The 23,041-nt window shown below is 37.5% G+C and overlaps 1 protein-coding gene and 1 pseudogene across 1 annotated transcript in view; both read left to right on the forward strand.

Annotated features, from left to right (window-relative positions):
- Pou2af2 (POU class 2 homeobox associating factor 2) overlaps positions 1-23,041 on the forward strand; it is a 38,148-nt gene that overhangs the window by 9,624 nt on the left and 5,483 nt on the right. The window lies entirely within an intron of this gene.
- LOC110598994 (small nuclear ribonucleoprotein G pseudogene) lies at positions 4,762-22,595 on the forward strand (annotated as a pseudogene).

Raw genomic sequence — 23,041 nt, forward strand, 5'->3', positions numbered from 1 at the left:
CACAGCACATTTGTTAGCTACCAGCAGTGTTCCAAGAGTTTTGTGATCTTACTGGCTGGTCACTTTAGCTGGTGGCAATGAAAAGATGATGTGTCCTCACTTTTCCATTTCCCCTAGTCATGAATTAACAAAGACTCAGTTTGTGGAAATAACACTGACCTGCATTCATATGGCATTCTAAATCCAACAGAGATAACTTAGAAAAATTTATCTCAGTACCATAAAAAAAAATCAGATTTTAAAATATTAGTAGAAGGTACTTATATTGCATTTATCACTTCACTCTAAACCTCTGTCATCTATATCTTCATAAATGTCTGAGCTCTGTGTCTAAAATATTTCGGTGGCTTCATCCAAATCTCTAAGACTGATTCAAGAATGGCAATAGTATTTGGCTATCAAGGTTTGTAAATAGCTACCTATTCTTCTAAGTTCCATACAATAATAAGAACATTGGGCATCTGTTGGGCATCTCCAGATAACCAGGAATAAATGAGGCAGCCATGTACAGGATCTAGTGCAGGGTCTGATGCACACTGGCACTGCATGTCTGCTAAGAGTGGGCACAGTGTTCAACACAGCTCCAAAAGCAAACTCCTGGAACACACTTCAAGTGAATCAACTCCAGCTCCAATTTCCTCATCCAAGAACATCCTGTATTGCTCATTTTCTGCTGTCCTCTTTTAAACCACCTCTCCTAGCTCCACAAATGGAACTTAGCTGATACAGAGAAATCTGAACAATCGGTTCTTGTCTGATCCTTGTTTGGTGTTTCTCCTATGCCTGCTCAAAAGCATCTAGAGTGTATGCTAAAAATATCCTTCCAGCTTAGTTTCCTGGTGGGGAGGGGCAGGAGGGAACTCAGTCTACCCAACTTCAAGTGGAAGTAACGTGAGGGCTTGGCCATGGATACAGGCACAACAGACAAGGGAGTAACTGGATTGTGAAACCTGATACAAATCCCAGGCAAATTGTCAGTTATAAGGGTAGGAATCATGCCTTAGGATAAGACCCACCATTAAGAAGCAGACATTCTGTCTGCCTAGTGTGAGGGAAGAGGTGACCCACACCTTGCTGCTGTATCAATACCATGATGCAAATGACAAAGCACCACTCCAGAGTTCTATAGAAAGACATGTGATATACGAGTCACAAAGATACACTGCATAGCCAAATGGTGGATAAAACTTTTCCCCTCTAAAATTTTACCTAATGTGATTTTTGTCCACGTTCAGTGATAGTCGTGTCACGGATTTTGTGTTTTCTCTTTAGTTTTTAAGTCTTTACTTTTGAAAAGATAAAATGATATAAGCATAATAATAAGTCATGTTATTGTATTTTAAAATAGATTCCTGGGCTTATCCCAGTCTACTAACAGAGTCATTAGGTGGGGGCCAGGGAGTAGTCTTTTTGTCATTTAGCCAATGCCCAAATCATAGGCTTTAACATCACCATTTACAAACTTTACCACAGATCAAAGAGCAAATGTCCAAGCCTCACACCACATCCAAGGCTCCTCTCAGATAAGAACTGGATGAGCTATTGGTACTGATCTAGTGACACTGAGTTATTGAGAGAGTAGGTTCAAGGAACATGGAGTACCTACATAGTCTCTGCCATTAAACCACAAATAACCTGGTGGAAAGGAAACATAAAAATATTTGTATTTAAAAAATACAAAATCATATAACCAAGCACTAGACTGAATGCCAAAGACCAAAGACCAGGCTATAAAGCTATGTGACACAAAATCTGCAATAATACTTATGTAAGGACAGAGAAGGTGCCCCTCCTCATGCATCATTTCACTTCACAGACACACTAGCCTGTGAGGTTGATGTTTACAGTCCCATTTATGGATGAGTAAGCTGCCATCAAGAGAAGAGCAGTGACTGTTTCCAAGATGCCCTGTTAGCAAGCAGCACATTTTCTGGACTCCTAATTTCATATTTAAAAGAAAAGATCATGTGGACTAGCACAGAAGAATCTGCTACCTTCAAAAATAATAATAAAATGGATGAAAAAATATGATGCAGAAAGAAGTGAGACTAGAAAGTATAAACAAGCTCTGACCACAGTAGCAACTAACTCTCCAGTGCTCAGCACATAGGTGTTACAAGTTCACCCTTTCCTGTGTTTTCTATTGTGTTACCCAATATTCTCAGTGCTAGTATCTTACCACCACTAATCTTTTAAATTTGGGTCACTAAATACAGAACAACCAAACGTGGGGTGATTTGCACTTACGGCATCTCACAGAGGTGACTGTGTTGTCTACCTGCTCGTGTCTTGTCCTCTACCCACTATTCTAGAATATCTGAAAATCTCAAGGAGGAGACCACATTCAGTTATCATCTACTCTTCAGACCCATGTTGATCCTGAGATGCAATTTTTTTTAAATTCAATGATTAGCTTTTATGAAACTCCATTAAAATAGTGTCATTTAAAAAGTTGGCAATAAGAAATCTGATTATATATTGTTGGTACTAGATGATGAATGGTTCATTATTTTGCTGTGAAGTGTGCAGGAATCACAGAGCACCATGTTGTGGGTAGACACTGATGGGTTTCTGATCACATGGGTAACACTGAGACTACCTCCTCTTTTTCATACCATTGCACTAGGAGACAATGAGTCTAATATCTCAGTTCACATAGGGAAGCCATCCATGAGGCCAGCTCAAAACTTTTGGCTGACAGAAGGACTAGTGACCCAAGGCCCTATGAAGCAGCTTTACTGTATTGTGTCAGGCAAAAAAGAAAGAAAAGAAAAGAAAAGAAAAGAAAAGAAAAGAAAAGAAAAGAAAAATGGGGAAAAAATAAAAAGCCCATGTCAAATCTCTGGGACCTGTGAATATTGCCTCATAGGGGAAAATTTGTGATTAAGTTAAGACCTGTGCGGAGGGAGGCCTTTCCCCCGTGAGGGAGAGTTTTGAGAGAGAGAAACACATGCAGAGAAGACATGAAAGAAGGTAAAGTGACTACTTCAGCAGAGATTTCATGAGGCTACAAGTCAAGGAATCCCAGCAGCCACCAAAATCCTGGAGAGGCAAAGAACAGATTCCCCTGGACATCCAGATTTTAGACTATGGTCCCCAGATTTTAGACTATGGTCCCCAGAACTAGAAGGTAGACTCTGATGGATAGAGCAGTCCTGGAAAACCAGTGCACACATATTATGAAAACTATCCTGTCTCTGGGGACAAGTAGGCTCCAGGAGGGAATTATCCAATGCCCAAATCATTGCTCTTCTCTGTGACAACACTCTGACAAGTTTACACAAACCATGCCGATCCATCTTTACCAGTCTCCCTCAATGACATCTGTTTTTGATACCATTTTCACATCTTTACAGTGGGCATAAAAGAAAAACACCATTTTAAAAACAAAAAAGCTTGAATCAAGAAGTTTTCACCAAAGACTGGAAATTAAAAACACTTCTATACATTTTAGCCATAATTCTGTGGCTTCACAACTACTATTGTGTGTGCATCTATTTAAAAATCATGGCTTTTCTTTTTTCTTTCTCAAATTGTTCTGTTATTATTTACTACATTAATAGATCGTCTGCCAAAATAAATAAATATGAGTCATTCACTAACATCCAGTACCAAAAAGTATATAATTAGATTTCTGATTGCCACATTTTCTTTTAATTACACTATTTCAATGGAGTTCCATAAAAGCTATTCATTGAATTTTTTTAAAATAACATCACAAAATTCAATAAACTCTGTTATCTATAAAAACAGAAGCAGTAAGTCTAATAGCTGCAATTTTTCAGTTTTGTTTCAAAATTCAGTGAACAATTTGCAGACTATTTAGCTTTCTAATCAAGTTTTTCTGAAGCTATCATAAAGATTCATTTAAAATCATTGAATATACAACAGCTGGCAGGAGGGAAAATTTGTAAAAACTTGCTGAGTAGGAAATGGAAATTGGTTTAAAATTAAAATTGCATGGGAGAATGGAGGAACACTGTGTGGTATGCGAAGATTAAGAAGAGAGCTGGAAGCGGGTTCTGATGATCAATCTGTTCTGTTGATTTGTGATTTATGGACACAGTTAATAGGTCTCCTGCTCTGCTCATTCATCAAAATTCCACAGTCAGTAAAAACAGTGAAATCAGTATGAATGTTGTTTAAGTTACACGAAGAAAAATAAGATTTCTGGTTCTGTTTTTGGAGGAAAAGGTTGAGGAGGAATATCCCAAGTAGGAAATACATACAGACTTTGTGGCCTCCAATTATACATATTGTATAGATAACAGAGCAAATTTTAACTGCTTCTGTTTGGCAGGATTCATTCATATCCACCTGAAGTGTTTGTCCTTCATTTATAATTACTTACAATTATTTTCTCTTTCTACATTTTCTCAAGTCCTGATGTTTAAATTAACAGTTTAAATATCTACGTCAAGAAGACCTTGGATAAAGCCATATTGTCAGCTGGAGTTCTTAGTTAATAATTTGTCCTAATTGTTTTTGGAGTGACAACCCTGTAAGTAATGGAAAGAATTATGACAATAGCACATACCTGGAGTGAAAAATTGAAGGAACATAAGGTAAATGGGTGTCATATAGTGTGTTTACGATACAGAGTCATTGAGAGTGTTTGATCTTGGTGAGATGTAGGCAAGCTCGAACTGTAGACCAGATGTACACTGGCTAGCATGGGTCCCAATAACTGTCTTTGCATCAGAACTTCTAGATGGAGGTTTGTTTAGTTGCATATCCAGCTGCTGTTTTGCTATACCAGTCATGGGCACAGGTAAGTTATCACTGACTACAAACATGTGATGTCCAGATCTGTAATTTGCATTTGGATTTCTTGAGAAGTAGTAGGGGAAAAAAATACACAATGGGAAACTGTATATTATGACATCTCAAAGTTTCTTTGACTTCCCTGCGACTTTGGAAAACATATAAGACATTTCTCCTACCCCAAAGAGAAAGTTCCCCTTCCTCAGTCTCTTGGAATGCCATGTTGTGGCAATAAGTGATCTTGGAAAGTTCCCTTCTCCTCTCTGAGCCTCAGTATCCTTGTCAATAGAAACAGAATTGGGCCATGTCTCTAAAATTTCTCTCATCTCAGTGTTCATTTTCTAAATAAATTTGATTATGTTTATTTGAGGTTTAGGTGACGTTATAGAACACATATAGAAAGTAAAATGATTACTACAGTGAAACAAATTAACATATATATCATTTCACATAATTACTTTCTTGTGACAACAGCAGCTAAAATCTACTTAAAATCTCCAAAATCTCTAACATAATACAATATTATCAACTATAGTTTCCATGTTTATGTGAGATCTCTAATGCTGATACTTTGTATCCTTTAAATGACAACTCAGAGTCCATTTTTAAGACTTCAGCTTTAAAACATTTATCCTGTTCTTTTATGTTCTTTATTCTTGCTATTCACATTTCATTCACATTTGTATTGCTGTTTAGGATTTAAAATAAACCTGAATGTGCAAGAACTAGCAATTACCTTGTACCCAGTTTGAAATATCCTTAAGCTGATGTTTCAGATAGCTCTGTCACCTGAGTTTACTGAAGTTCATCCTGTAAGACCCAGGGGGCATAGCATGGTGAAGAGTTTTGGCTCTGAATCCAGATGACCTAAATTCAATTCCCAGTTCTGCCATTTTCCAACTATGTGCTGATGGTAAAGTTACCCAACCTTGCTGTTAAAGGAAGACAATAATTTTACCTTGCCAGCTTATCATAAAGGTTGTATTTAATATTTGCCAAGGGCATGCCACATAATAAGTGCTTTATTAATGTGATTGCTGTTAAAAACTATTACATTCAAGTAATGATGCTGGTTAGTATTCAAAGCAATAAGAAATCCACTGCCTTGAAGAAATAAACAATTCAGTTGAAGAGGAAGAAATTATATATGAAATATGTGATTAAAATACCAAGGTGGCTTTGCTCTGATTTTGCCAAAATCATGACACTGAGCCTCAGTGAACACTATAGTTCAGAAGGGGTAAGTCACAGTGTAGGTGGAGGAAGTATCCATGAAGGAGGGTGTTCCTTGAGCTAAGATATGAAGGAAAAAGATGACAAGTGAGCAGTGAGCAGGGGTGGAGAGTCCCAGCAGAACACAGAGAGCCAGCAGAGGCTAGGGTACAGGGGGCGCTCTACCTGCCATTGTGCAATGAGGGAACCTACTTTGTCTGCAGAGTGGAGAAATAGAAGAGACTGTTGAGAGGCCTGTCTAGTGCACAATCCTTCAAAATTCAGCTTCGGGCCGACCTGGGAAGGTCTCAGACAGTTCCTTCTGCTCCCAGAGCCTCCAGCATATTTTTCTGCTAAATTGTATATTATATTACACTGTGATTGCTTGTTTTCTTAAATCCCTTCCAGTGATTAATATCCTGCTATCTCTGATTGCCCTTCTGGAGCCTCAGGCCCAGGAAGAATGGCAGTGCGGGAGGGTGGTTAGGACTTGCATGTCAGAACAAGACAGACCTTGGTAATGACTCTAGCACATGAAAGGGATCCAATTTCTCTGGAAGTCCGTTTCTTCTGATGTAAATGGGGACAGTGATATCCAACACAGAAAGCTCCATGAGAGAAAAATTAGGTAATGTTGGCAAAGCACCTGGCACAACACATGGCACGTTGTAAGTGTTCAACAAATGGCAGCTTTTATGGTTTTTTTATAGTACCCGACACATGGCAGCATTTGATAAATATTACAGCAAGGTGTGCAGCGCTAAGGTAGACACCAGATTATGGGGAACTCTGAATAGTAGCCTTGGGAGTCAAATATTCCTGCCCTCATTACTACAAATTCTAACATAAATACTTCAAACCATTAGAAAAGGCCACTTGACAACTTTGTAGATCTGAAAAATTTATTCACTGTGAGTGAAGGAAACAATACATTAGTAGAAGCAAGAGCTAGCAATCTTATTTTTTCAGTGATTGGGTTTTTAACTTTTTAATTTTTTAATTGACATGTAGTAATTATACATATTTATGGGTTACAGCATGACATTTCAATACACATATCAATGCATAATGATCAGGGTGATTGATGTATCCATCACTTGAAACATTTATCATTTCTTTGCGTTGGGAACATTCAAAATTCTTTTGAAATATATGACTAAATGTTCTCCACCATAGTTATTCTTCTGTCATTCCATAGTTATACTACGGAACATTGGAAGTTAATCCTCTTATCTAGCCACAAACCTGCTCCTGTTAGCCATCCTCTCTCCAGCCCATCTATTCCCTTACTGACCTTGACAATCTCTGTTAACCACTCTTCTACTCTAAACTTCTATGAGATTAATGTTTTTAGTTTCCAAACATGAGAGAGCATATGGTATTTTGTCTTTCTGTGCCTGACTTATTTTGCTTAATATAATGTCATCCAATTCCATTCATGGTGTCACAAATGATAGTATTTCTTCTTTGTATAACTGAATAATATTCCATTGAGGGTGTACACCTTACCATCTTTATCCATTCGTCCATCAATGGATACCTCAGTTGATTCTATATCTTGGCTATTGTAAATGATGCTGTAATAAACATGGTAGCAACGATCTTAATTTTATACTGACCCAGCAATACTACCCTCCTCCATTATGCAGGTTAAGATGGTTAGAGTTGAAGTTCCCACTTGGTACATTTCATTAAGATAATTTCAGCTGCTCCCATTCCACAGTGCTAAATATCAAAAGCCTTGACAAGTCTTGGATAATGAACCAGGAATTATATACTTGTCCATCATAAACTACTATTTTATGAGAAATCTAGCTCCAAATTACAGGAAGAAAGAAATAAAAGCTTTGATCAAGATTTACTACCAACATACTGATCTAACAAGTAATTTTACTTTCTCAAGCCTACATTTCCTCAATGTAAAAAAATTTTAAAAGTGGTGCAGATGGGAGGAGATTAGTGTTCACAGTATCTCAATGTGTCCCTTCTCACTACTGGGTACAGCTGTTTTTCTTCCTGACTCAATAGATTTTCTCAGAACTCAAAATATTCTACCCACAGGCACCTCAACCCCAAATCTCCAATTTCCAACACCAAGCTGAACCCCTTCTTTATTCTGAGAAAGATTTAAATCCTCTTTCCTCTAGTTCAACTAGAAGTTTGTAAATTCCCTGTTTGCAAGGAAAACCGAAAACAGAAAATCACACAAAGCACAAAAATTATTATGTGGCCTATAAATGTCCTTACACATCTGGTCAAAGACTAACATGGGTGGGATGGCTGAGGTGACTTTCAGGCATGAGTCCCCTTTCATCATCTCTCTCTAGGATAAATAGGAAACCACAATAATAATAACTGTCATTTACTGCTGAGCTCTGAAATAGGGACTTGAAAAATATTTTCATTTCTATATTTAAAATATATTTCATTTATCAACAAGAGCACAACAGCCTCAGGAGGGTGGCCCTGATAACTATTTTTCAGATAAGGAAAATAAAAATTAGGTAGAAAGCAGTGGAGCTTGGATTTTTGACACAGGTTTGTAAGGTAAGTCTTTCTTACACCCAAAGTATTATGTTCTTAAGTTTATGTAGCCACAGCAAAGAAGGACAGGTTTTGGAGTAACCACTTTCCTTCAGGTCCTCCTGCTTGCCCGTCTCACCCCTTAGACTTCATACATGGTGTCTGACTCCAGTTACATGTTCGGCTCCCTGCAGGCCACACGGGTCTCTCTCCCGTCATTACAGTGTGTCTGAAATGGTCCAGGGATGCCACACCCAGCCTGAACAGAATAGGACCTTCCTTTCCTATGATTTACAGACATCTGAGAAGAAATGAGACCCAAGAAGTTTTTCATTTCCTTCTAGAACTTACTCTGGTTCTGTCCCAGAGTCCCAGAACCTGCCTCCATCATTCCTGCCCCTCCATCATTCCTACCTCTCCTGGATCTCTAGTCTCCTGCAGCCCTCCATGGTTTCACCCTCTCTGAAGAGCACCTCCTGATTCAGAGTCCAGGTATACCACTGACCTTGCAGAAGCTGCTTTTCTGCTCTCCTGGTGATCTCTAGGGCCAACCTCATACAACCCATTTCTCTCTGGCCTCTTCTTGTCTGAAACCTCCTTCCTTCCCTGTTGTGTCTTGTGATGAAGTGTGACTACCACTCTGATTGAGGTTGGTATCCTGTGACTCACTTTTGGGACTTGAGGCAGGCTGCCCCTTCACTCACTTGAGCAGGCAGCATATCAGCTCCCCCTTTTGAGACCCAGAAAGACTCCTAAACCCAGGAAACACAGCATTTCCTACCTCAGTTTACCTAGTGTCTCTGATGACCTCATCCTTCTGATGCTCTTCTAACCCCCATGGTGTCTGTACTTTTGTATATACATAAAAGCACCTTACTCATATTCCTTTTTTTTCCTTTTTAAAATTTATTTATTTGTTATAATTTCTTATATAAGACAGCAGAATGCATTTCAATTGATAGTACACAAATGGAGCACAATTTTTCATTTCTTTGGTTGTACACAAAGCAGAGTCACATCATTCATGTCTTCATACATGTATCTAGGGTAATGATGTCCATATCATTCCATTATCTTTCCTGCCCCCATTCCGCCTCCCTTCCACTCCCTCCCTTTTGCCTTATCCAAAGTTCCTCCATTTCTCCCATGCTCCCCACCCCACCCCCATTATGGATCAGCATCCACTTATCAGAGAAAACATTCAGCCTTTGGATTTTTAGGATTGGCTTACTTCACGTAGCATGATATTCTCCAACTCCATCCATTTACCTGAAAATGCCATGATTTTATTCTCTTTTAATGCTGAGTAATATTTCATTGTGTATTTATATACCACAATTTCTTTATCATTCATCTATTGAAGGGCACCTATGTTGGCTCCACAATTTAGCTATTGAGAATTGAACTGCTAGAAACATTTATGTGGTTGTGTCACTATAGTATACTGTTTTTAAATTCTTTGGGTTTAAACCAAGGAGTGGGATAGCTGGGTCAAATGGTGGTTCCATTTCAAGTTTTCTAAGGAATCTCCATACTACTTTCCATAATGGTTGCATCAATTTGCAGACCCACTAGCAATGTATGAGTGTGCCTTCTTCCCCACATCCTCAACAACACTTATTGTTTGCATTCTTGATAGCTGCCATTCTGACTGGAGAGAGATGAAACCTTAGAGTACTTTTGATTTGTATTTCTCTAAATGCCAGAGATGTTGAACATTTTTTCAAATATTTGTTGATCAATTGTTCTTGATAAATACAAAAGCCACTAAGGAAAGGGAAGGAAGTTTCCTAATGCACTTATTTCCTTATGGAACATGGGGAAAGATGGAGGGAAGATCAGCAATGCTCTCATTTCCTCATGTTCCATGCTGAAGAGAGACAGAACTCTTTCCTAACATATAAATCTAATTTTCGTTAAGATCTACATCCGAAAAGCACTAAAACTTGAAGAATTTGTGCACTGCACTACTTCTTTTTGGTATTCTAGTTGTGCTAAACAATAAGGAAAAGGCCAGAAGAAACAGAAAAAAAAAAAACATTCAGACCTCAAAACAAGAGGGTTGGCCACACATAAATTAAAGGGAGAATTATAGTCATGACTGTATTTTCGGATCTAAGAACACAGATGGATGGGATATTGAATTGATAGCTGGAAAAACGGTCAGCTTTGGACTAAGGCACCCCAACCCCTGAAGACATATGACTGAAAAAGTCAGCCCCATGGCTATTTCAGGAAATACTCATGCTCTTCTCTGATTTCCTAGAATTCACCATAAAAATTATTTCGCATCTCTTCAGCTTTTGCAAACTGAACTCACCCTACAATGTGTTCTAGCTTTAGTGAGATTGCGTGCTTGTCTGGGCACAAAAAAAAATAAATAAATGACCATCAGATGGCCTAATGTACATCTTCCTGCTTTGCTATTGTTTTATTTTTCTTATGTTTTCTGAGATTTTTGTTTTTTCTATATTATCTTTATTTTTCTTATATTTTTAGAAGTACCTTTTGTTCTTTGTGTTTGATTACTAACACTCTTAGGAAAACTGAAGTTTTTCTTTAATTAATGAATCTCATTTGCCCTTGTTATTTTTTCTGAATTCCAGAAGAATTTATTTCTTATTATTTGTAATTTTTACAAGATTATTGACAAAGGGAATCCATGTCCATCCTGGGAGTGTCTCCCCCATACCTCTTGCTCTTCCTCACAGCACAGTAGTTTGCATATTGCCTGTTAACATTGCTAATCAAACCCTTCATGAACCCAGAAAAAAAATCAAAAAAAGAAAAAAAAAACATTTTTCTGAGCAGGCAATGCCTTGTAAACTCAAAATGCCATCGTTTGAATACAGCTACACACTATACTCTTGGCATTCATTTGAATGAATGCTTTATTTTCTAAGGCTTTCTAAAGGGCCCATTGTCTGAATTTAATTAGCCCACTGTCCTGACCTGTTTAGAGAACCAAACCACATTTCCAGGGCTTTCTGTGTTCCCCACCCAACCACCTGCTCCTTCACAATTGCAGAAATTTTTTTTATTAATAATAAAAGCGAACCTTTTGCAAGCAACTTATTTTTTCAGCTGTTCTACTAGTTCTGTCTTTTTTTTAAAATGTCATGAAATTTAAAATAATTCCTGCTGGTAAATTCTTTCATGCAGCTTGCAAAAATAATCAGGTTTTGCAGCAAAACAGCCATCTCAAGTCCATCTGGCAGGGTTGAAGTTCTGCAGATTCTGTTCTGGCCAAAGTACATCCCAGTGACTCCTGTTGTTCTAACTTAGCTACATAAATACAAATAGCATTCCAAAGGCACACCAAGATCCAGGGGTAAAAAAAATATGTTTCATTTTGTAACTTAGGCAACAGCAATCATTTTCTCACAGAGACAGCCTGGGTATAATTTTATGCCAAGCAGGAGAGTTTAAACAGTAAAAAAAAAAAAAAAAAAAAAAAATTGTAAGAAACTGTCAGAAAGTTGGAATTCTGTAACTGTGTGAGCCTTCCAAAGGACATAAAATAATTCATAACCCAGAAATTTAAGGCATTTGGAATCGTAGTTTTTAAAAATCTGAGATTTGTAATAAAGATAGAAGACCTAATGGCTATTTATTTTCATTACCTAGTTGCTTTAATTACACAAGAAATACCTTGTAAAAATTTCAAACAGAAACAAAGAGTATAACATGGAGAATAGGAGTCTACTGAAGTCTCCCAATCCTTTAACCACTCTGTTACATCTTAAGGATAACTACCTTTAGTTTCATGTGAATTCTTCCAGATTTTGCTAACATTTTATTTTAGAGAAATTAAGTTGTTGCATCAACAAGTTAATGAATATCAAATATGTTATATAATCACATGTTCTATTACAAAAATGCATAAATTAATATGTTCTTGGTAAATTCCTTTCTCTCAGAATTTGACATGTTTGTTTGTTTGTTGTACCAGGGATATTTAACCACAGGGACATTTAACCACTGAGCCACATCCCCAGCCCTTTTTTATATTTTATTTAGAAACAGGGTCTTGCTAAGTTGCTAAGGGCCTCACTAAATAGCTGAGGCTGGCTTTGAACTTGGGCTCCTCCTGCCTCAGCCTCACAAGCTGCTGGGATTACAAGTATGTACCACACCAGGCTGAACATGGTTTTGTGCCTTCATTATACCTTTATACATTTGAAGGCATTAAACAAATCATTAATACTTTTATATCAATAACATAGTCCCTACTGTTGCCCACACTAGTGATGGTGGAGATAAAAGTGGCCCAAAACCAGGCAAGCTTTTTTCTTAAGAGTTAAGTCCCCTAGAGCCCAGGCTTTGTAGATGCAAGGTGTTTTTGAGGATATCTGTTTCAACGTTGCTTCCTCAATTAAAAATCCTTATTGGCCTTCAGATTGGACCTATACAGTGTACCATTAAATTGAATCATTGAAAAATGGTTTTTCCCCCTTGTAAGTAGGACCAACCCACTCTGTACACACATGCATTAGCCAGAAGGTTGTAATGAAGAAAAGGAGAGAGCACTGAGATTGCACAGCACCAGGACAGTTGGCTAGCAATCCTCAGCACCTACGGGCACATATTAGACTTTGCTAATACATCCTCTAAAGGATACCAAATAGATGTGGATAGAAATGTGACCTGATAACCTCCTGAAATACCATCAGACACTTGCCAGTGGATCACTGATCAAGTACAATATCCACATCATCAACCATTTCAGATCTGTCATTTCAACCTCAGATTCAATTTGCCTAGGACATCACTTTTGCCATGTCTACACTGCTAAGAAATCATAGTCTGCTAGTAGACAAATTTGAAATCCTTAGCATCACTGAAAAAGCACTGTACAATCTGGCTTCTGCTTCTTTTTCCAGCTTCTCTTCAACCCTCCTGTCTTCACACTTCCTGCTTGCATTTCCCTGCTGCTGACATGCTGTCCCACACATTCCAGGCTTTGGTTTTCTCCTTGATGTCAACACCTTTATGTTAATCTGCTTACTGATTTCCTTTCATCCTTCAGAACCGGACTCAGACATCACCTACATTATGATGTGCTCGATCACCTTCTCCCAGGACAGTAAATCACCCCCAATCCTCTACATGCACAAAACTGTGGTTAGAGTAGATGAAGGTTAAAATCTAAACTATGTCGTCACTAGCTCTATGACCTTGGACAAGTCCTTCACAACATCTATGACTTTTTCAACCTATAAACTAGGGATAACAACAATCTACCTCATTGATTAATGGTATGGAGTTGATGAGAAAATGCATGTAAATCATTGAGCACACTGCAGAGTACATAAAGCTCTCAAATATTCGTTGTCACTAAAGATCATGAGACACACTCATAAAGCATTTGGCACAGAGTCCGATAAGAAGTAGGTATCAGGAAATGCTAGTCTTCTCAACTATTTTAATTATTGCACTAACTACATATATATCCACATACACACACATAAATATTTATGTAACTATTTTCCCTATGAAACCATATGCTAAGAATAGAATTCATATCTCATCCTTCTTCATATCTCTGGTGATCACTACAATCCTGGAGCACAGTAGGCAAAGAATGTATTTTTATTTTATCAGCAAAGTGAAACTTCAACTCCCAACAAATCAACTCGCTGATTATTTCTTGAAGAAAAGCTGTGATTTCCCTCCCAGGTGTTTGGTTTACAAAATTCCTCACACCTGGGAGCTTCCTTTTCTCTTTTTGCATCCCCTCAGCTTCAGCACCCAATCCTAACCCTCAGCAAACCAATTTCCTGCTTTTTTAACTTCCAGTTTGTAGATCATGGACCACACAACCCAGAAACGAGGTGCATACTGTTAAGTATCACATGCAACTGTTTCCTGAGCATGTCTGTATCAGATACTTATTTCTGTATAGGAAACCACCTTGATCTTGGCAGTTTAAAACAATAGCTATTATCATTTCTTACAGTTGACACACAGTTTGTGTGTTCCAGTTCCTTTATTGTTTCCCCAGGGATTCCTCAGGCAGTTGAATTTAGCTGAAAAGTCTAGAATGACCTTTCTCCATGATCTCTAGTAGGTGCTGCTGGTTATCAGCAGGAGCACCTGGATTCACTTCCACCTAGGAGACTGGATCAGCTTCCTTTTGAGGAGGTTAAAGGGCATTTCAAGCAGATGAAGGTGAAACCTGCAAATCCCTTTAAGGCCTAGACTCTGAAACTTTCGTATTACTTCAGCCATATTCTTTTGGTCTAAGCAAGTCACAAAGTCATCCTAAATTCAAGGTAGAGACATAGACTTCACTTCCTGATGCAAGGAGCTACCGGAAAAAAAAGTCTATATTTAATTTGTCACAGATAACTTGTCTCCTTAAGTAGGTCCTAATCTAAGAAGTTGATTGAATTTTTTTCCTAGCACCTGCAAAATCCAGCACTGTGCCTTCCACATATGGTTGGCCAATAAAATCCCTGTGGTTCAATTGAGAGACTAGTGTACTTCTTATGTCTTGAAAGCTCAGTCTTGGGTTTCAATACTAGTTTTTTAATTCATAAGATGTGTGACCTTGGGTATATTACTTCTCTTTTCTGATGTTTTATTTCTCCTTTTGTAAAACAGAGAATAACTACTTTCTACTATGATAATATCATATAGAGCACCTGGAATATAGTAGATGCTTATAAGTGTGGTTTTTATCCATTATGGAGTATTTTTCTTATTTTTGATTTAAAATGTAACTCAAGCTGGGTGTGGTGGTACATGCCTGTAATCCCAGTGTTTTAGGAAGCTGAGGCAGGAAGATCATGAGTTCAGAGCCAGCTTCAGCAATTTAGTAAGGTCCTAAGCAGCTTAGGGAGACCTTTCTCAAAATAAAACATAAAAAGGGATGGAGATGTGGCTCAGTGGTTAAGCACCTCTGGGTTCTATCCCCAGTACTAAACAAAAAAATTATCTTAAAGAAGCAGCCTACAAGTCATAACCTGTTTCGAAAATTGCAAAAGTAATAAAATGTATTAGAATTGTTTGAGAAAGTATAATCACCATATAAGATTCAACACCAATCAGAACGCCCCTGGTTCTACCACATATTTTTCACATTAACTAAAGCATCAAATTCTCTATTCTCATTTTTGTCTTGTGAAGAAAGTGTTCCATTCCAACAAGGTTCTCATTTAAAGGCTGTATTAGCCTATGGCATATCTTTACATTCATTTTAAAGTAGGAGGAAAATCATATGATGTCTTGGTGGGTCTACATTCAGACATTAAGATGTGGTATTAGAATGTTCAAGATAATATCATCAGTTCTACTTCCTCCCAACCAGATATAAAATGATGAGAAATTAAATGTATAAAATGCTATGAATTCTTTGAAGAGAGTAACCTCCTATTCACAAGTGTCTACAATTGCTAGTATGAAAGAATTAGTAACAATATCTTTAGGTTTAAAGGGATACCTTCTAAATGATATAATTCAAATTTAAAGATAAAATTATGCAGCAGTGTGAAAATGTCAGGCTGGTAAGCGATCTCTTCCTAGTACCTTTGAACATATTATTTCAACTCAGTTGGCACCTAAAAATATTATAGGGTCATAAAAATGATAATAAATGTATTCAAGGGAGACTCCTAATCTTATCATTTTATTACCTTGGTGACCTATTAGTTCAAATTAACTCATTTTCATGGAGGGGCTTTTGGGGCAGCTGTGAGACTGCTGTGTTAGCTACAGGAAGTTTCAGACTGGCAAATTTCATTCAAATATAAACCTCTAAATTTGGCTACCTGGCACTGCAGGATCCTGTTGTTTGCAGTATGCAAAATAAAAATTATATACCATCTTACTTGGTCAAAAGGTATGGGCTCTTCAATATTCATTTTAATATGATTTCTGGAGGACTGGTAGGCCAAGAGGCAACAGTGTGAATGTGATATATTGAACAAGGAAGACAGGAATGGAGAATGACACAGAGGGTGCATGCTAAAGGCTCCGGGTTTAGGATCTTCTCTCCCAAACTATAAAATCTGTGAATGGATGGAGAAGTGAGCACCAGCTCTGAAATCTGTCCATGAATCCTTCTCATTCCCATGTAGAACCTTTAGAATTCTTTTATGTTCTATGAGATGAACTGAAGAGATGAATTATCATTTATTTTTATATTGATCCATCAAAATATTTTTGAGGCCATCACAGAAGGGACAGTACTAATTATAACTACAAAATAATTAATTTGATGAAAATGTTCGATATTATATGCATGGTGTTGAGTCAAAATTCACCAAATTGTCTGCTTAAAAACTGTGAATTTTATTATATGTAAATTATACCTCAATAAACTTCCTCTTTCAAATAGAATATCACTTGAAAGATGAAGGAGTATGTAGATAATCTTTAAATTTGAATTATATAATTCAGACAAGAGGGTATCCAATCCCACTTGATCTTTGTGTGTTTTTAAATAATCATATGAACTCTCTAGAGATCCCTAAGTCTCCTTTATACTGGTATTTGTAAACAATGATGATTTCCTCTTTTTATTTTTGAGTTATTAAAATGCTTGGGAAACTAATAGTCAAGATAATAATTACTGAAATCAGAGAGGTCCTTGTTTGATCCTACCCACTGCCACTACCACAAGCAGCCTCACCTGTAACTGAAGGGAACTTGAGTTACACTCTTAATATTTCAGCTTCCTCATCAGTACAATGAGAATAATATTACTTATCTCCTGAGTTTGTTGTGAAAATTAAATAAGATAATATATATTACATATATACATATAATACATATAATATCTTAGGGCATAACAATACCTGTGTTAAGAAGCTACTATCAGTTATTGCTTATGCATTACTTCTACTACAATTTAAATCCCTGCTATAAGAATCATAGAAAAATAAAAGCTTTTGTGCTGTGTAAACACCAAGAAGGCATCTACATCCATGTTCAATATTTAGGGATTCAATTCTGCTCCAGGGAGGCTAGATAGTCTCAGCTGGGGAGAGTCCTCCCACAAAAAAAAAAAAGCCAAATTCTGCATGCAACAAATTTTAATGAGTTTTTGAGCTAGTGAAATGGTAAGAAAAATCTTTAAATCTGGAGGTAAGATAACAGGGTTGGAATGGGAGGTTGAGAAAAGGTTTGGCAGAAATGAAGGCGTTGAATAATAAAAGACGATCATGTTGAAAAGAAGGTTCCCTGAGGATAAGTATCCAAATTGGCTTCACTTGTAAAGACGGGTCCTTGAGCTATAGCCAAGGCTGGGATGTTGAGTTTATCCTGGGGACTCCAGGATTAATCTGGGGAATCTGAAAGGGAACCTGGCTCCAGAGAATTATAAATATAAATCTTCTGGAGGAAAACAATCTCAGTTTAGGACCCCAGGTTTTCACACAACCAAATGAGTCTCAATAAAAGATCAACAATACATGGAGATGCACACCTGTAATCCCAGAGGCTTGGGATGCTGATGCAGGAGGATTTGGAGTTCAAAGCCAGCCTCAGCAACTTAGCAAGGTCTTAAGCAACAGAGGAGACCCTGTCTCTTAATAAAATACAAAAAGAGCTGGGGAATGTGGCTCAGTGGTTGAGTGAGTGCCCCTGAGTTCAATCCCTAGTACCAAAAAAAAAAAAAAAAAAAAGAACCAAATCACTCTGAAAGAGTCATCAAAAGCAATAAATTTAAATTCACAGGTCTTTTAAATATTATAATTACCAAAAGAAAAATAACTTAAAAAATGAACAGTCAACATGAGTTCATCAAAAATTACCAAGCAGACTTTCAAAAAAGGAATATATAGAAATAAAAAACTATAAAATCAACATAAAATGTTTAATGTGAGTGAAATGGCAAATTAACAAAATCTAAGGAAAGAATTAGTGAACTAGACATGGTTCTGAAGAAATCCATATCAATCTATCAAAAAATAAAGAACATATGATTTGGGATATAAAGAAAGATTATGAAATTTAGAGGACAAAAGTAAAAGGTCTAAAATATATATAAATAGTTTCAGAAGGACAGAATAAGGCAAAATTTGAGATGTGGTTGACAATTCTCCAGAATTTATGAAAGAAATGAACCCCTCGACAAATGAAGTATGTGCTACATCAAGCATGATAAATAAAATGAAATCTATGATAAAGTGAACTGAATTTGAAGAACCTCCATGACAATGGGAGTGTTAAAAGCCATTAGGAAGAAAAGATCACAACAAAGAATAACTGGAAGATTAATAGCAGACTTTTTAATAGCAATCATGGAAACCAAAAGACAGTGGAATGATATCTGTAAGTGCTGAGGAGAAAACATCCTATGAAATTATAATTATAAATCCAGAAACTTTCTTTTGAGTACATGTCAAAAGAAATTATATTTTTCAAATAAATAAAATCTGAAACAGTTTAATACCAAAAATCACCTACATTTAATTTTCTAGAGAATTCATTTAGGAGAAAGAAATGGTTCTAGAAAATCTGGAAGAAGAGCAGCAAAGAAAATGGTAAACATATAAGGTAAACCTAATACATGTTTACTTAATAAAGTGATACTGATCATTTGTGAAGGTTTAATATAAAGAAAGAAAGTAAAATATTAAAAAATAGCATATACATGAGAATTAGGAGAGGAATGGTAAGAGTTAATGTCCTCAGCTTCCTGTCTTTCAGTGACAGGGTTCAGATGTTATTTGTAGCTTTTGTTAAATCTTCATGGTAAAATTTTAGGGGTAACCATAAGGAATGGAAATAGAGGGTGTCATTTCCACAGCAGGTCGAAGGAAAATTATATAAGGGAAAGGAACAGAAGAGGCTTCTTCTTATCAAATATTTTTTTTAAAAAATCAACCAGACTTGTAAAGTCTCTGTAAATCCTTCAGATTTAAAAATGATTTGGGGAGAGAATGCTGATAGCTCCATGGTAGCAATTAAACCAAGGCAGAAGGAGGAGGGGGAAGAAAGAAGACGCAAGGACTACTGGTGATAGAAGAGGAAGCTAGGAAGTTTTATGGCTGAGTCATCAAAGGTGAAGGGACAGTGGCTTATCCTGGTCTCTCTCCAGGCTTGGGGCAGAAGTAGGAGGCAGGGTCATGCCAGCTGATGACGGAGACTGAGGGGAGAACAGGGTGCTGTTGTAGTAATTATGAGCAGCTCTGGTGCTGGAAAAGTCCACACATCAAATTGGGATGTGTACTTTGACTTAAAGAAGGTTTCATCCTGGCCCCAGCTTGGCCACAGAGATCAAGGAAGTAGGTAGACAGAGAAGGCAGAAGAAGAACTATGGGACATCTCCCCAGACAGCACCCAGGACAGCTACCACCCTGCCACTCCCTGATCATACTGGAAAGGAGGCAGAAGCCAGGAGGTATAAGGATTGACACAATCCTTGAAGGCAAAAAACAGCCAGACAAGAGCCAGAAACAAGAGGGTAACACTGGACAGCATGGATCCTAGCAGCATGGGATGATGTGCCCAGACACAGGCACATCTACGGTTAAATCATGCAAATGTTAGGGGACCCTGATCTTTACCCACTCCTGGCCACTACATGCCCAAGAGTTCCCTCCTTCCACTCAAATATGTGAACTTATTGAACAGGAAAAAACACATAAATTAAAGCATACTTAGGGGAATATAGCACAGATTTAAAGGTACTTAAAAATATAGCAGGTTACAGCACTTTCCCCTCACCCCCACCATTATCCTCAGTTTCATTTTCCACAGTTTCAGTTACCCACAGCCAACTGCTGTCTGAAAATGTTAAATGGAAAATTCCAGAAATAAACAATTGGTGATTTTTTAATTGTGCACCGTTCGGAGTAGCAAGATAAAATCTCATGCCATCCCACTCTGTCCTGCTCAGAACGTGAATCATAGCTTTGCCTAGTATGACAACACGGTGTATACTGCCCACAAGTGAGTCACTCAGCAGCCTTCTCAGTTATCATGTCACTGTCATGGTATCACAGTGTGTACATTCAAGTAACCCTCATTTTACTTAATAACAGCCTCCAAAGTGCAAGAGTAATGATGCTGGTGATTTTATTACACAGTATACCATTATAATTGTTTTATCCTTGGTCATTATTAATCTCTTACTATTCCTAATTTATAAATTAAACTCTTATCATCATATGTATAAGTAGGAAAACACAGTATATTGGGGGTTTGGTACTATTCACAGATTCAGGCATCCACTGGGTGTCTTGGAACATATCCTCCACAGATAAGGGGGGACTAGTATAATAATAGCTCATGAGTATACACTTCCTATTCTGTGCCAGACACCATTATAAGTACTTGACATCTATGATCTCAGTTAATCTTCATGTCAATCTTCATGTACCCAAGATCCAACAACAAACAATAGGCAGTGATGGAATTCAAACACTGGTTCCAGAATATTTATTTTTAGTATTATGCTGCCTCTGAAGGGTGGAGGATATTTTGCCTGCAAAAGGCAAAATTCATGGTTTAAGCTATGGACTAAATGTTTCTCAAAATTCGTATGTTAAATCCCTAATTCTCATTGTGATAGTATTTGGAGGTGGGCCCTTAGACAGATAATTAGGTCCCAAGAGTAGAGCCCTTACAGGAAGAGACACAAGTGAGATGATTTCTCTCTTTGCCACATAAAGATTCAGAAAGACACGAGAAAGAGGGCCCTAGTCATGACTTCAGACTTCCAGTCCCCTGAACTATGAGAAATAAATTATCATTTAAGCCAGCCACCTAGTCTATGGTATTTGTTATAGAATCTGGAGCTAAGACTGTTGGGGAATAATGGATTGTCTTCAAATATTTGAACGTCTGTACATGGAACAAGGGTTAAACTTTGTTTATATGAAACCAAAAAGATTAGAACTAGGAGAGGGTTTTCTTTCCATCCTCTGTATATAGTCAAAGTTCCCTGAAGATGAAATGGGCCTCCCCAGAAGGTGGTGAGTTCTGTCACTGGCTATCAGATGCTCTTAGTGTTGGTAACATGCAGAGAATTTAAGCACTGAGTGGGTGGTTAGGTGAGACTATAAAATCTCTTGCAATTCCTGAGAGTATATAGATTCTTGAGGGTCAGGACTAAAAGCTCAGTACCAAAGAACTGGATGCCAAGGCTTCTTAACTTCCATAGCAACTATATAATCCACTACTTTGCTAGGGATCATTCTGGAGTTAGAATTTGCGTTTGAATGTTTTAAGACTCTACATGCCCAGATAGCTTGAGTGGTTGTGTCCTCCTCAAACTTTATCTGTCCTTCAGAGGTAGGCGTAGACATCACCTCCTCCAGAATGTTCCCCAACCACTAACACCATCGCAGGTGCCCACTTCACCCCACCTTTCCCTGATCATGCCACTTCTCACACTACAGAGAGTGTTGTCTGTTTGAGCATCAACCTCCCCCAAGTTCGTTTCCCAGGGCTATAGTAACAAGTTACCACAAACAGACGGTTTAAAGCAATAAAATTTATTTTCTCACCATTCTGAAGGTTAGAAGTCTGAAATTAAGATGTCAGAGTAATGTTCCCTCAGAAGCTGCTGGAAAAGAATCTATCCTCTCCTCTTCTGAACTTCTGATGATTGCCAGCAGTTCTTGGCCTTTGGTAGCTTAAGGTTATATCCCTCGATTTTCTGCCTCCATCTTCACATAAGCTTCTCCCCTCAGTCTGTATCTTGGTGTGTCCTTCTCTTTTTATAGGAACATCAGTTTTATGCGATTCAGGGCCCACTCTATTTCAGTATGACCTCATCTTAATATAAGTAATTATGTCTTCAAAGTCCCTATTTCCAAATAAGGTTTTATCCACAAGGACCAGGGATTAAGACTCAGGTCTAGGATGGAGACCACCAATTCTGTTTTAAAGCAGCTCTGAGCCTGCAGGGAGACAACAGGAGCAAAGCTTACCCTCCCAAGCTTAAAAAAAAAAAAATTATGGGCAAGACATTATCATGGTGGAAGATATGTCCAAGGAATATTTAAGGGATTTGGTCTCTTTATAAATCTTATGACAGATGAATGTGTGGAGATGGCAACTGTGGGCAACAGAACAATATTGGAATGGTGGTAATAGGAAGAAATAGAAACATCACGTTACAAGCCTTAGAACAAGTATAAATAATGGCTGTTCAGCACAGAGATCCATGTCCCCTCTCCAAAGAGCTTGTTTTACTATGATATAAAACTGGGTCATATAATTTTCATATTAAGCTTTTTGTTTAATAAATTTTTGTAATAGTAAAAAGAAAAAAATCAATCTATCATTTAGAGGACATAATTCGACCAACCACATCACCCAACCCCCCACACTCAATAGATTGTGGGCTCTTCATTCTACATATTTTTATTGTGTCTATCATGAATTGCATTCTGTTCTGGGCAACAAGGACAAGCCACAGTCAAGGTCACTAGACTTGATGGAGCTTCTATTCTACATGGAGATTGACAATAAAATGTGCCCTTTGGTGATTGAAGCCAAATGCCAAGCGTATATAAGTACATATTGCAAAATATACAAACACTTGATACATATTCAATGAATAAGTATTAACAATGAAACACAA

This window comes from Ictidomys tridecemlineatus, chromosome 4 (assembly GCF_052094955.1).
Source record: "Ictidomys tridecemlineatus isolate mIctTri1 chromosome 4, mIctTri1.hap1, whole genome shotgun sequence".
Classification (NCBI taxonomy): domain Eukaryota; kingdom Metazoa; phylum Chordata; class Mammalia; order Rodentia; family Sciuridae; genus Ictidomys; species Ictidomys tridecemlineatus.